Source organism: Glandiceps talaboti, chromosome 11, assembly GCF_964340395.1.
Source record: "Glandiceps talaboti chromosome 11, keGlaTala1.1, whole genome shotgun sequence".
Lineage (NCBI taxonomy): Eukaryota > Metazoa > Hemichordata > Enteropneusta > Spengelidae > Glandiceps > Glandiceps talaboti.
This window is the reverse complement of record NC_135559.1, coordinates 17324028-17340737: the sequence shown is the minus strand read 5'-3', so window position 1 is coordinate 17340737 and position 16710 is coordinate 17324028. Positions and strand designations below refer to the sequence as shown.

The following is a 16710-nucleotide window of genomic DNA, read 5'->3' as shown; positions in this document are numbered from 1 at the left end:
ATTTGTTTTCTCTAATGCTGACTCTACTTCTGTAAAAGTAACATTGATATTCTTGTTATCAATATAAATTTCAATAGTTAATAATGTACGTTGGTCACATGCTATTGCAAATCCATTTAAAAGAGTATCATATTCACCCTCAGTATTAAATTTAATGCATTCAATAATAATGGTACCATTGGTTACTTTCTTTATATTGTTCGTCATCGCTTCAAAAGGAGTAATCAATTCTAGTTTAGCCTCGTCCTCATGCGGTTTCAAACCGTGTACTTTAAACTGCGCATCATAAAATAACTGAATACTTCCTTCTTGAAGGTCATAACTACAATACCATTCCCCTGAATTTATAATTCTATGAAAAGTATTATCATTTTTTACTATTGTATTTATAACATTTAAAATTAAATGAATTTTTGGGTTCAGAGACAGGTTTTGACTTTGCATTTTTTTATTCATTTGTGTATATACTATATAAAATAATATATTATTTATTTAAATAGATGCACTCAAAGTATGATGTCAATATACAACATTTAAAATACTTTAAAATCTAAAAGAATCATACGTTTTAAAGTTATTGTTTTAATATCTAGAAACTTTAACCCTTGTGTTATTGTATGTAACACTTCATTTACCTGTAATGCTTCAGCTAATTTAGATGACACTTTATTTTCTGTAAAAGTAACATTGATATTCTCGTTATCAATATAAATTTCAATATTTAATAATGTACGTCGTTCACATGCTATTGAAAATCCATCTAAGAAAGTATCTTATTCACCCTCAGTGTTTAATTTAATACATTTGATAATAATGGTACCACTGGTTATTTTTTTCATCTTGTTTGTCATCTCTTCACTAGCAGTAACCAATTCTAATTTAGCCTCATCAATAGGTTTCAAACCGAGTACATTAAACTGCTCATCATAAAATAAGTTAATAATTCCTTCGTCAAGGACATAATTACAATACCATTCCCCTGAATTCATAATTATATCAAAAATACTGTCATTATCTACTATTGTTGTTTTCGTATCCATTTTTAAATGAATCTTTAAATTCAACAGGTCTAGTCTAGGATCTGGTTCCGGTAAATAATGTCTGATATCAGCTAAACTAAATGTTTTATCATTGTTATTATAAACTGACACATAAGGAACTCGGTCAGTTAAACCATGATCAATAGTTAATGGCTTTTCAAGCATTTCAACATAATCTCGTGGTAAATCAAAAGTATAGAACGTAGCAGCTCTGTTGCTATACGCAAAACCAAATGGCACATGATGTTTTGATACTTTATATTCTTCGATTGTATCATCTACATCATTTAGGTCTACTAAATTGTTAGTATGTTCGTGTGATTGAACTGCCGCTGGTTCTATATTAGATATTTTCTTTTCATTTTTCCATCTTAAAACAAAATCTTTATTATTATGTCGTCCGGATAAATTCGGCGCGTTAATATCTCTGAGATTATTAAATGTATTTCCTTGTGGTGTTATCTTACCTAGTCCAAAAATTGATGGTGATGGCATATTATAGTATGTAATATATTTATGTATTATATATATATATATATATATATATATATATATATATATATATATATATATATATATATATATATATATATATATACTATACTATTAAAAAACAATGAAGTTATATATATATGAAAAATCTAATGATATTACTATCAATTTTACAGAAACGCTGATTGGTTATAAACAGATACGATTGTTGGAGTGTAAACTATATAATTCCTGGCATAATATTACAAAAGAAAACAATGAAATTGCTTTTACCGCTAACAATAAAACGTCAGTTAAAAAAGTAGAACCAGGTAATTACAATGTAGAAACATTATCGCAAGCGATTGGTAGATCACAATTGATTAATTTTAATAGAATTTTATCAACAGGAAAAACACGGATGGCACTCGGTGATAAAATTAAAGTAGACTTTTCAAAACCTATGAATTTTGCAAAAATACTTGGTTTTGAAGAGAAAGAATATAGTGCATCAGGTATTAGTCCAAACAAAGTAAATTTCTTCATGTGACTGAATACGTAGTCTATTGCGATATTATAGATACACCTACTAATTACATCAATGGGAAAAGGTCTAATTATTTACAAATTTTAATGTTAGATGATAAGGGTGAAATAGGAAAATCTGTCACTTATTCATTTCCCACTAATGTTCCAGTACCCATCAAGAAAATGAATATAACTATTATTCGAATTTGGATAACTAATAAAAAAAAACGAACTAATAAATTTTAATGGTTATCCAATTTCATTTCAACTTGAGCTAACTTAAAGGTTACTAACGTTACTTACCGTTACTTACCGTTACTAATGTTTACCTAAAGGTTGGTGTGCGCTCAATTAGAGAGATAACAACACAGGGTATATATACATATTCAAAGTATTTACGAATATACAATGCGAGTTAAATGTGATTCTTGTAATCGTTCAGCACCTGAGTATATATGCGAAATATGTAATAGACATTTTAAACATCAACATAATTTAAATAAACATGAAAACACAAGAAAATGTTCTGAGAAAAATGAAATCCAATATATTGATGCATGCCCAACATGTGAACGTGTTTTCCCTGAGTTTACTTGCGATAAATGTAAATTTGCTTACAAATATGAGTCATTTAAATAAACAGAAGTACACCTTGCGTTAAACAACCTAAGAGATATATTTGTAAATGTAGCTTAGAATTAGGTAGCTATTTTGCGTTGTACAGACATAGAAAAAAAACTTGTAATTTACAATTAAATAAATAAATACTTTAATGGATATAAATCTTTTTTTTTACATTCTATACCATGACAAAGATTTTGAACCCACGCACTAACCGAATGATAACAGTTGGTAGACGTGTATACAATAAACTTATACGGAATGGTGATTTACAACCTTTGCCTAAGAATATCTTAGATTGATCAGTATCTAATAATCTTCCTCGACCATTAACGGAACAATATATCATTAATCCTATTACCAAACGTATGGTTAAAACATATCAAACTCTTATTAACAGAGGTTATCGACATGTAGGTGTTGTTCTAATACCACCTAAATATCATGAACTTGAGAGAGCTTTTAATGGATATGTGAAGTCGTATGAAATTGTTATTACTGAAAAAGAACTTCATACGCAATTAATTGAAAATAAATATTTAATAAAAGAACTCTTAAAACAAAATTTACAAGATACAGGTGGAATAAAAGCAATATTAACCTTGAAGATAAAATTTGTTAAATATGATCAAAATATGGAGACAGAAATAACAAATGATGATTATTTTAATAGTAGTCCATTGCAAATTATAAATACTGATCAAATAGATGAACAAATTAATTCAAGTTACGAAAGAATAACTGAACGCATCGCTAAATGGTTACGTGAAGGTTCTGGTTTGCAAATAAAAACACTTCTCAATTTTTATGTAAATATGTAAGATACGAGCCTTTACAAGGTAACTCGTATATCAAATTACCAAAAGAACTACAACACGCAATGAAAGGCCTCATTAACATTCAAAATAATGACGAGAGTATTTTAGATGGTGTCATTTAGCGTATAAGTTTCCAGTTGAAAATGATATATATAGACCATCTAAATACAAACAACATATCAATGATTTAGATTATAAAGGAATAACATTCCCAGTAACTATAAAACAAATACCTAAAATTGAAAACCAAAATAATATATCTATTTCCGTATTTGGGTATAACAATAAACAAGCATATCCAATTTACATTAGTAAACAAACTAGTGAAGATCATCTTGATTTACTACTAATAACTCATGGTGATAATCAAAAACATTATTGGATTAAAGACTTTAATCGATTCATGTACGGTATAACAAATCATAAAGGAAGAAAGCACTTTTGTAGATATTGTTTACAACATTTTACAACCGCAGAAATTTTAAATAAACATATTCCCATTTGTTTTGAAATAAATAAGACGCAAGCTATACGATTGCCAACTGAGGAATATAAATGGTTATCATTTAAAAATTACCCAAAACAATTAAATGCACCATTTGTTATTTATGCAGATTTTGAATCTATAACCGAAAAAGTAAATAATACTAACAATAATACAGTATTTACGCAACATTATCAAAAACATGAAGTATGTAGTTTTGGATATAAACTAGTCTGTTGTTACGATGACACATTTAGTAAAAAGAAGTGTTATTTATAGAGGGCCAGATGCATCTAAGAAATTTATGGAAATGATGTTATCGGAAGTTTATTATTGTAATAATATTAAACAACAACATTTTAACAAACCTCTGCGTATGAGTAAAAACGATGAAATATGTTTCTTAAAAGCAACGCAATGTCATATTTGTGAAACATCATACGAGAAAGATTGTATATGAGTCCGTGACCATTGCCATATTACCGGTAAATACCGTGGTTCAGCGCATGAATCCTGTAATATCAATTTTCAAGTAACGAAGAAAATACCCGTTATATTCCACAATTTAAAAGGATATGACAGTCATTTCATCGTACAAACCCTTGAAAAGTTTAATGAAAAGATTAATATTATCCCACATTCTATGGAAAAGTTTATGGCTATAATGATTGGTACTCATTTAGTCTTCATAGATAGTTTAAATTTCTTGAATGCTTCATTAGAAAAACTCGTCAGTAACACGAGTGATTTTAAATACACAGAACAGGAATTCCCCAATAGTTTAAAATTATTAACGAGAAAGGGTGTGTATCCTTATGATTATATGGATTCCATTGAAAAATTCGATGATATTAATCTTCCACTAAAGAAAACATTTTATTCTATTCTAAATGAGACTGGTATTACCAATGAAGATTATAAACATGCGCAAGATATTTGGAAACATTTTAATATGCAAACCATGGGTGATTACCATGATCTATATCTTAAAACTGATGTACTTTTATTAACCGACGTATTTGAAAATTTCCGAAAGACATGTAATTTATACTATAATCTTGATCCCTGTCATTACTTCAGTGCTCCAGGATTATCTTGGGATGCCTGCTTAAAAATGACTAAAATTAATCTCGAATTATTAACGGATATAGATATGCATCTCTTCATAGAAAAGGGTCTTCGTGGGGGTATTTCTTATATATCCGCTGGCCATGCAAAGGCAAACAATCCATACATTAAAGATTATGATCCTACTCAAGAATCAAAGTACATTATGTATTTAGATGCAAATAATCTATATGGTTGGGCAATGACACAATCTTTACCAACGGATGGATTTAAATGGATTGATGTAAATGAGCTTGATTTAAGTAATTATACCAAACGAAAGTGATCGTGGATTAATTCTTGAAGTTGATCTTGAATATCCTAACGAGTTGCATGATCTTCACAATGATTATCCTTTAGCACCTGAGAGATTATGTATTACTGAAGACATGTTATCGCCACATAATAAAAAGATACGTGACTTATTTAATATCAAATGTGGAAATATAGAGAAATTAACTACAACTTTGAAACCGAAAAGGAATTACGTACTTCATTTCCAAAACTTAAAACAATATTTATCACTCGGTTTAAAAGTTACTAAAATCCATAGAGCTATTGAGTTTAACCAATCAAAGTAGATGTCGCAATACATTTTATTTAACACGGAAAAAAGAAAAAAAGCTAAAAATGCCTTCGAAAAAGATTTCTTCAAACTAATGAATAACTCTGTATTTGGACGAACCATGATGAATGTACGTAAGCATCGTAATATAAAGTTATGTACAACAGAAAAACAAATAAAAAAATTAGTAGCTAAACCAACGTTATAACTAAAGGATTGGTTGCTGTTGAAAATAAAAAGGAAAGATTAACTCTAAACCAGCCTTTATATGTTGGGATGAGTATTCTTGATTTGTCCAAAACTTTAATGTATGACTTTCATTACAAATATATCAAAGAAAAATATGGTTCATTAGCCAAATTATTATTCACAGATACCGACTCATTAATGTATGAAATTAAAGCTGTTGATCCCTATAAAGATTTCTATCAAGACAAAGATCTGTTCGATAATAGTGATTACTCATCTGAAAGTCCATACTATTGTGATTTTAATAAAAAGATAATCGGTAAAATGAAAGTTGAATGTGCCGGTTTACCAATCACTGAATTTATTGGACTTCGAAGTAAAATGTATTCTTATATCACAGAAACTTCATCAACTCGAAAAGCAAAAGGAATGAAAAAGATAGTTATTAAAAAGAACATAACTCACGAGGAATATAAGACTGTCCTTTTTAAAAATTTACAAATGAAGCATTCTATGAACACTATTCGATCGATAAATCACCAGATCGGTAGTTATACAATCAATAAGACTTCTTTGAGTTGCTTCAATGATAAACGTTATGTTCTCGATCATCGCAACACGTTAGCATATGGTCACGTTGATTTAGGTAAACGTTAGTAACTGTAAGTAACGTTAGTCATAGTATACTATATGTAGTTTGATGAGTTGTGTTACTATGTTTATGTTATCAATATGTTATCAATATGTTTAAAAAAAATTAAAAAAAGAAACCCAGTTCACTGTTGTAACGGACTTTTTTCTTTTTCTATTTTTTTGGTGTCAATCAAATCTCAATTTACTCTCGTACAATTAGTACGGGTTTAATTACTTTTAGTTAATTGCCAATTTAAATTATTTATTGAGATCGAGACTGTGTACACATAACAATTTTAACTATGTTATGTGTACACAAAATTTTTTGTCTGTTACAACAGGGGCCAAGCAATAGGTGCTATGGTTCCTCACTATGCCTGTCTTAGGTCGGTACCCACACAAGTACACTTACCCGTCGTCGGCTGACAGTTTCTGGAACCATAGCGGGCGCTTTCGCATGCGCCAATTATATACAATTTTTTTTCCTTTATATAGGTACGGTAGGTCCCACCCAGCCAGGACTTCACTTCACTCATTTTTCACTCTATCTACGGTTTGAGTGTTTTGCATGTAATGCATATTACTACTTTTATTAACAGTTAATGTTCTTGAAAAATAATGTACAAATATACAACCCAATTATAGGTTAATAATTATATAACTAAAACCATAAAATTTTAACTAAATTTTGTGTAATTCTCATTAATTTGTTTTTTTCTTGTTCACAGTAGCCGAATAGCATCATGGGTATTTATTTCTAGGAAAAAGTGAGTCATAGTAGATTGTATCATTAGCGGCCTTATTTTCAACAATTTCAACTCGCCGTAACTTCCACTAGAGTCCACCATTTTAGATACTAAAAACATCCAAACTTTTATTAACATCTCTTCATTCATGTTAGCAACATAAATTTTGAAATTACATTTAAAACTACTGATTTTATACCGAATTCGGGACGCATACTAAGGCCTCAGTGGTAAAAAATCACGGTGAGACGACCTCTACTCCAGTGGTACACTATTATCAAGCAAGTCACGAACCCATAAATAGTTTTATTGTAAACATTCTATTGAAATACATTAACCTTTTGACTAAACACGTTACGCTGTTACGCTGGCTGGCGTATGAATACAAATAATGGACCATGACTAAGCAACAATGTATTCACAATAAGACTACACTGATTCTATTCAAATAGCTTACAATGGCTTTTCAATAGATTATACCATTTATTTTTAGGTAAAGCAGGTACGATGTATATTAACGCTTTATTTGCCTCAAAATTGGTTAAATAAGTGGTATGTCGTTTTAGAACCAGTTTAAACTGGTTCTAAAATTAATTTAATACAGTTTTAAGATTTATTTTACTTTATAACAGGTGAAAAAAGAGGGATGTTGCTTTAACTGCGCCAAAAGCCTCATTTATAATACTACTAACGTGTTTGAGACAGTTCCACGTTGCATTTATAAAGTATGTGGCGATATTTAGAAGGCGGCAATGAGTTTCCGAAGAAGAAGACGAAACATACTGTTTTTTTAAAGGCTGGTATTAAAGCCGGTAAATGTTAGCGTGTTTCCCGATCACTTTACCGAAGTTCCCCATGTCTGTTGCCACGATCAAAACAAACTGACGGAAAACATACGAAAGTGGCGTTTTACTAATAAAGAAGGCAGGTACACTTCGTAAAATACCTTCAGTACGATAGTTTTTTTTTGTAAAAACAGTAAAAAATGCGTAGTCTGATTGCTTTCAATTTGATGCATATGATAATGTACATCCTGTCATGTTGTAATAACGTGTAGACTTAGAAATGTTGCATTTTTGTTGCCATTGTTGTATCTGGAAAATTACTGCATCATGCCAAACACGGGTACATAGTGGATGACACATTACACTACATGTACAGTTACCATATCACGTTCCCACGTCAAAAAAACTCGCACTGTAAGACATGCTTAGCCATAGTTCTCTTCATCATGGTCAGATTTCTCACACAAACAGTCAGAGACGATACTCAATACACCACGGTAGGGTATACGAGTAGGGCTTTATGGGGGGGGCTTCGATTTCATGACATATTTGTAAAGAGTGAAGGAAGATGAAACCACTCCGTGTCACTGTGTGGATGGAAAAAGAAATAAAGCAAATACACAGTTTTCAAGAGGGATAGTTATGCGATAAAACTTTCTGCTATGATGAATGTGTGGGTCTACATGTACGTTCGCTAAGAGTTGGAAAGCTACATCAGCTGTTGCAACAGACGATGACTCTGACTTTGGATTATCGTGATTCAGAATTTAGTGAATCGTACAGAGAGGAAGGAGAGGACAGTGATCTCTTAGAGATTGCAGATAATGTAGATTTATTGATTCATTCACCCATATTATCTACAATCTATGGATCTGTATTTCTATGGTGGAATGGATACATTCAGTCTCAGACCACTATAGTCTATAGGAACAGATTATGCGAGAATGAATATTCGTAGTCTCTGGGTCCATAGTTACAAATGAAAATCTCTACTCACAGAGTCAAAAATTACTTGGTTGGGAATCCAAAATTTACTTCCAAGTTATTTTTTGACTCTCTGAGTGGAAATTTTATGAAATAATAGTGGATAGTGAACAATTCGTTGTACTCTCTTTTACTTTTATATCTAAAGATATGTTGTATCATATTAAAGTTCAAAATCATTTAATCTGTAAATGGGGGGGGGGGGGTGTAGATACAGGTCGTGAACATGAACTGCATTGAGTATGGACCAGCAGTTTTGCTTAAGGACCAGCAGCATTTGCTACATGTCGGTCCTTATGACCAGTAGTCATTTTCGCTTAAGTTCACACACTGTCTACAAGTGATAAAAAAACACGATATACCTGGTATACGATAGTTCATTTTTTTGAAATATGTGGTTGCCCTAAAACGTTTGTTTGTGTGTGCACATATGTATGGCTATGCGCAAACTTCACCGAGAGAGTAAACTAAACAGAAAATCGCCATTTCTAAGTGATTACCGTGACACATCGAATACGAAGTATGATTGTCACTACTTCCCACTTCATTAGTCGTGTTAGCCCCTATAATTTCAAAGTCGGGGGAAATCTGACTTGTGGTATGGTACCTCTTGGGGTAATTATACTGACAGGGTACCTAAAGCCGAAACAACCCGTACTTCCACGTACAGACAAATACATGTGAAAAGGGGTGCTTTTATTGTGATTTTATTCTCTGGCTTTATGCGAACAGAAACAGGCGTTTTTTTATGTAAGGTCCCGAAATTGGCAAAGTGAGCGTCAACCTGCGCGTAATTAAAGTGCTCAACGCTCCTAGGCATGAAATACTTAGCAAAAACAGGACGTCTTCTACCTTATGATCTTGTCTAATTTCGATACGAGACGATGGTGGATTTACACAATATCCCGTATTTATCGGCGATTTTGTTATCATACTTAGTTATAGCGTAGACCCTCCACTCACGTTAATCTTCATTTTCGTCGTATTGTCGTTTATATTTTTATGAAGTTGCCGTTCCTCGATCTATTTTCGAGTACCAGTGTGCATGGTTCGTACAAGTTTAATTATATGAATATTGCATTGGCATCTTTAGCAAACGTTGTTACTTGCAGTACATTGGGTGCTCAACGCATGTCTTACTATATGTGACATCTTTATCATCTTTGATCGAAACAAGGAAATAAACAGTTAAAGTAAACGACATTCACCAATGAAACAAAGTATGTGTTGACAAGAATGCCTCTGTAACTTGGGCGCATATTCTGTACGTAAGGTATTGTCGCACTTGGGTTCCCACATGGTTTGGCCTTGTAAAAATACAACCAAGCCCTCCACCTTAGTTTAGGCCGAAACAATTGTATGGTTCCGATTACGCTCAATTTTAGAATATGTGGGGTAGGTAGATTTTTTATTTATTTATTTTCATATATAAGTGTCTAGTTCAGATACTTATGTTTTCCATATGTTCTCTGTGTTATTGGTTTCTTCCCATCAGATGTGCATCCATTGCAAATTGGAAGAACAATTTCATGTTGTCTTTTTAAGTTGATGTCAGTTTTTTGATCCGCCATTTCCCGCAAGACTTCACAATTTCCTCGATATTTTGTTTTCTCGAACACGTAAAAAAGCGTTTAGGATCGGCAGTGAAAAGCTAGCGGGGTCGGGTAATCGGGATCAAACAATTTAAATATGCTCAATTATTTAACCCAGTCATAATACTTAGTTGTAGCTGTTGCTTTGGTCCTCAATGCATAAAATGTGCATGTCTGTAATGGACACTGACTTCTTGCTTCACATCTGTATTTTTTTCGCTAAATTGTAAGAAATGATACTATGTTAATTGAGCGGCGTAAAGAAAATGACGACTTTATCCATATGCGAGTCCATACTAACACTAGGTGTTCATTAGCTGAATGACTATCCAGTTGCCTATCCAACCATGTTGCTATCTTTGTGATATACGCGATCATTTGGCTGTTGCTATGTGTGTGGTCATGTTGTTAGATATATTTGCATACATTTTTGAATGTTTTTGTTCACTTGTGTATGAATTCCTGATATTATATTTGCAATACAGGTGATCATTTGGCTGTTGCTATGGGCTTGTTGTTGCTAGGCATATTTGCATACATTTTTAAATGTTTATTCATTTATCTGTTAACCCTTTCGTGACTAGAGACGCGTTTTAAATAATATGGGGACCCAATTTCTATGAATATTTTCATAATTACAATAATATTACTTTATTAGGAAGTAATATTTCTTTAATTCCAGTCTAAAATGAAGTTGATATATGCCAAAAACTTACATAAAACAAGAATTTTGTCCAAACAATTTTGGCGGGAATGTTTTCAGTATTGAAGGGGTTAATCCTCCTTATCTTCGCAATATATGTGATCATTTGGCTGTTGTTATGGGCGCGGTCTTGTTGCTAGGCACATTTCCATACAATTTTTTTAATGTATTTTTATTTGTCTTTCAATTCGTTATCTTTGCAATATACGTGATTATTTGGCTGTTGCTATGGGCGTGGTCTTGTTGCTAATTGATATACATTTCTTTAATGTTTATTCAATTGTCTATTAATCCCTGTTATCTTTGTGAAACACACGACCGTTTGGCTGTTGCTATGGGCGTGGCCATGGTTGCTAGGGATATTTGCATACATTTTTTGAATCTTGCCTACCAGATGATCTTGTTATTTGACCAAAATGTACTAGCATTTGGTTGTTGCTAAGGGCGTGGTCATGGTTGCTAGGGCCAATTATGTCAAGGTCTGCAGAATAGCTCTCACCAAGTACTTTTTGAGATATAAATTTTTGACCAAAATTCACATTTTTACACCTGATTTGCATATTACTGATGAGATCATTACATGCTTAGTATTTCTTCATCTATACCCCCACAGATGCATCCCTGTTAAATTTCAGCCCAATCTGCTAATAGTTTTGTCATTAACAAAAAGACACATTTTTAGCCCTGATTTGCATTGGATCATCATGTCATAAACAAATCTTACTATACACCCCCTTAAGAATATTCCCACCAAATTTCGCACAAATCTGCGCAGTAGTTTCTGAGTTTAAGTTTGTTTTACCAAAAATCACATTTTTGACCCAAATCACACACCTGTGATGCGATCATTGAACAATTTCTCAACTAGACCCCACAAGTAATGTCCCCACCAAATACCAAGGCAATCGGATTGGCAGTTTTTGAGGTTAAGTCGTCTACACACATATACAGACACTGACTGACAGACAGACAGACAGACAGACAGACAGACAGACAGACAGACAGACAGACAGACAGACAGACAGACAGACAGACAGACAGACAGACAGACACGGCTCGATGCCTATAGCACTACTGAACCTACATTGTAGTTCAGTTGTGCTAATGTAGGTTCAGTAGTGCTAAAAAACAATTCAATTTTATAACTTTTCTTGTAAATTCCTGCCGATAGAAAGCATGAAGACTTGGCCTTTATTCTTGATTTGTAACTTTAGGGACAGATCAGTTTCTCCAGCCTGGGGGGATTCTTAAATCGGGCCAACAAAAACTCACTGACACCCCCCCCCCCAACCTGTAAAACAAAAAACAGGCTGACCCCCCTATCACTTGATTCTAGAGGGTTTTTTACTCTGGAAAGTCAATTTTGAGACTATTCAGACCCTTTCAGACAATAATTTCCAAGCTTTTCAAGACAACACCAACATGTAAAAAGCAACTACATAGGGTTGAAATACTTTTGAAATATACTTTGATAGCACCTTTAAAGTAACAGGTAGGGGAAGACCTAGAGACTGGGATATGTCCACTTCATGTGGGGATCCAAGGGGTATCCCTCTATAAGCCCTGGAGGATTTTCACTCTCAAAGCTGATATTTAGGCTATTCAGCAATAACTGTATCCATGCTTTACAAAACAGCACCATCAAGTATCAGAAACTATTCTTTATAACTTACATACATGTAGGGTTGAAATATGTTCTTGAAAAGTTCAATGGCATCATTATAGTAAAGGTCAGGACATCTAATGGTAGTATCAGTGGTAGGAGGATTTGGAGTTTTAAGGCAATTTTAGACTATCTTGGCAAACATTTCACATCTTTAAAAGACACTATCATCTCAAATTAGAATAGGGTGAAAATTTTTAAGAAAAGTTGAATACCATTATGACAGTAAAAAGGTTGTTGGTACATCTGATTGTTGGTTGAATGCATGAGTGACCTCTGGGGGTGAGGGAGTCCTTGGGGTTTCCTCCTGGCAGATCTGGAATATTTTGCTTCTATTAAGGCAATGTTTAAGTTATTCATAGCCTTTGAGGTAATATTTCCAAGCTTCGAAAAGCTAATGTAAATGTAACTTTTAAATGAGTTTCCCATGTCACATAAAAATGGGCTCGTAACATTGGTATAGGGGTATTAATGTTGCATGTATAGTAAAGTCAGCGGTATGTTAGAGAAATTTAGGTGGTCATACCTGATGTATAATAGAAAATGGAATCTGATGTGATCACCACGATTTGTAGTGTCAATAACATGTAGTGTCCAAAATAGAAAGTGTATTGATCCCTTCTTTTATAAACTATCTATGAAGATTACCATTACGAAACCTTCAAGTTCACTGTTGCCCCAAAGTGCAATATAAGTGAAACATTGATTGTGAAACAGCCGAGCATTTACATGACATGTTCTGTAACTGGTGTGGTAGCGAGGTAATACATATATATGTATATATATAGTTGTGTTTGAACTAATAAGTAATATTAAAGAATGCATGTAAGAAACAGGGACAAGAACAAATATTTACATGTACCACATTTCAGACAAGGCTATATGCCATTATAGATGTAGAAAAGGATTATTTTCTTCCATCATAATCCAAAACACAATGATCCCCCCCATCCACAATTTCAAAACAGCATGACCCCACCCCCACTGTCAATTTCAAAACCAGGGTGACCCCCTACAATTCCACCGCCCCCCCCCCCCGGCTGAAGAAACTGACCGGTCCCTAATGTTTGAATACTGGCTGAAGACACACAAATTTGAAAATACTGACGCATTACTGTATATAAGAAGCTCATTTGTAAATTGTGGTATTGTTCTATCTAATTCTCCATTAAATTCACAAAATTCAGACGGCGTTTACCATATAATTTTCTCCTTCTTTTTGTCCGTTGGCTTTTTACTGTAAATATCACGACGTTAAGTTTACAAAACTGACCCATTGTATCTCCCCTGAAGAAAGCAGTTGTCTAGCGAAGATGGATACTACTAGTATTTCATATTATAATGTTCCTGTATGAAAAGTTCTACATGTACTTCCCGTGCATTTGGTGGATTCGACAGTAGTCGACGAAGAGCCCCCCCCCCCATCCCCCTATCTATTTAACATGTGATTAAGATTGACACATGAAGTCTTTCACACTTCAGGCGACCAAACACAGACATACGTGCGTTCTGCCAGGTTTCAACCATAGTATTTTGAACATGCATATCATTTGCTAAGACAATCCCCAAGATCCCGATCGTATGTCACCATCAAAAGTTATAAACGCACAAAATCCATATGGAATTTATACTGACGAGCATTTTGTAGCTGTTTGTGAAAGTGTATTAAAATAGGCATATATCATATCCCATTGTGTTTGATTTCACTGTCATGAAATCGGCTGATACGGATATGTTTGTCTGTGTACTGTTACTTGCCTAATAGTGTTGAAAGTAGTCAAGTTTGATAAATACCAGCTATTATATTGTAAAAGTGGCACATGTTTTCGACCGAACGCAGGCGATGTCACCCTCCCGGGACATTGGACACCCTATCGGACGTATAAGCCTTAGCTGGTTCAAAGAATTTTAAGCCACGCCTTACACGTCGGAATATGATTATGAAGCGGATAAGCCGAGCGGTTCACCGAAGTACAAACAACGGTTGCCACTGCCGGTTCTCTGCCGGTCGAGTCGTAAACAGCTTTGAACCGCTGATCAACCAGTGTTAAACCGAAAGCTTAAACGTCAGTTTTCATGCACATTGATTGATTTTAAAATGCAATGTTTGGTAGGGTAGACCTGTGTCTTGGTACACTTTTGTTATCCCACACAGTGTCATTATATTCGGTCAGTGACCATATCACGGAAGTTCAACCCAGTGACTTGCAATAATCGACCAGCCATTTTGGACGCTGAACCCCGTGTATAAAAGTTGGCATTAATGTCCTTCATCATGACCAGCAATGTTTTAAGTTTTGTACTCTTTTCAATATTTTTGAGTTTCTCTTCAGTTTAGCACGGGATCTTTTTACTGCGTCTTTGAATGCCAACATGGTTAGTAAAAATATACAGTACACATGTATGCTATTTTTCGAACACATGAAAATAAACACAAAACTTTACAACTTGCCTTACCTTAACTTAACCTTACCGTTTGTTAACTCTTTATTTATCTTGTCCATGACTTCACTCCAGAACACGCCTTCCATGGTATGCTGATTATTGACACTCTTCTATAACAGAACCACTACAAGATATTTGCTAACCACGATACCTCTGTAGATCTGCCGAGAATGTAAAGTGCAAGTTCATCTCAATAAATTTAATTTAAAAGTGTTTTATCTCATTAAATTCTTTATAAGTAAATCATCTTCGTAAAAGTGGGTTTATTAATCATAGAATACATACCTACCTATGCAACAAAGTCCAATGAGTCATTTGGTATATTGTTTACTGCTTTGTGAGCTACTTGATATAAGCCCTGTGAAGAGCGACTCCAACGGTGAAATCATGACAATTATTCAACTTTTCTCTTTATCTCTTCACAGAAGCACCTACCAAAGCCTGATTAATGGTCCTATATTTTTAATCACGTGACCTTCTGGATTAAACAAGGAGTACATTAACTTATTTAAGTAGCAGTAAATAAACGCTTTCATTAAATGTGTGATTATTATCAAGTCTCGACGCATACTGTGTTACTATGGTCACTATCAACATGTAATTCTGTGTCTGTCAAAATGTGGTGCTAAAATGTCGCCATCCTATTTATAATTTGAATCAATAAGTTCACCACAATATCTACTTTCAGGTGAAGGACTTGAGCTGTTTTTACTACTCGATCTTATCTTGGTAATGTTCTGGTTGAACGTAGAGTTTGAAGTAACTGAACAATACACGACGTCAGTTCAAGTAGGGCAGTGTGAAGAAGTCGTATAGAATTTGTAATTATGTCTTTAAAAGTTTACTTACTGCTAAAAGATAGGCTAATGGCTTGCTGGTCGATTCTATAAAAATCACAGCGGTGACAATTATGATGACAACAACACAACTGTAGTAACATTGAGATATATATAAATAATCTCTTACAATAACTAAAATCTAATAATTCCATCCAAATTTCTGATGTATTGTACCTAGTTATGAATATGTATTTATTAAGTATATTGCAATGTCAGTTTAAAATTTGAACATATTTCTATAATTCTTTATCCATTCAGTCTCAGTTATGGTCCAAAAACATGAAGTATGTTGGCAAACTTATAATTCTTATCTCAATTTGTTGGCAGAGTCCAATTACATTTGTAAATTTAGTCAGGTAAGACTATTTCAGACAATCCATAAACAAATTTATGCCCACACTAAGCTAAGTTAAGAATGTACAACAATATAAAACACATCTTTTTTTTTTCTTTCTCATTTTAGGACGTGAAATTGAAGATTTTCAGTAGAGTTTTAT

The 16710-nt window shown here is 33.4% G+C and overlaps 1 long non-coding RNA gene across 1 annotated transcript in view; it reads right to left on the bottom strand.

The window, feature by feature from the left end:
• The window catches only part of LOC144442182 (uncharacterized), a 39556-nt gene extending 23841 nt beyond the window's left edge, over window positions 1-15715 (bottom strand). The window contains exons 1-2 of the long non-coding RNA XR_013481607.1: window positions 15664-15715; window positions 15403-15535 (exon numbers count right to left, since the gene is read on the bottom strand). This is a non-coding gene — a long non-coding RNA (uncharacterized LOC144442182). The remainder of the gene's footprint in view (window positions 1-15402; window positions 15536-15663) is intronic.
• Window positions 15716-16710: the final 995 nt, after the last annotated feature.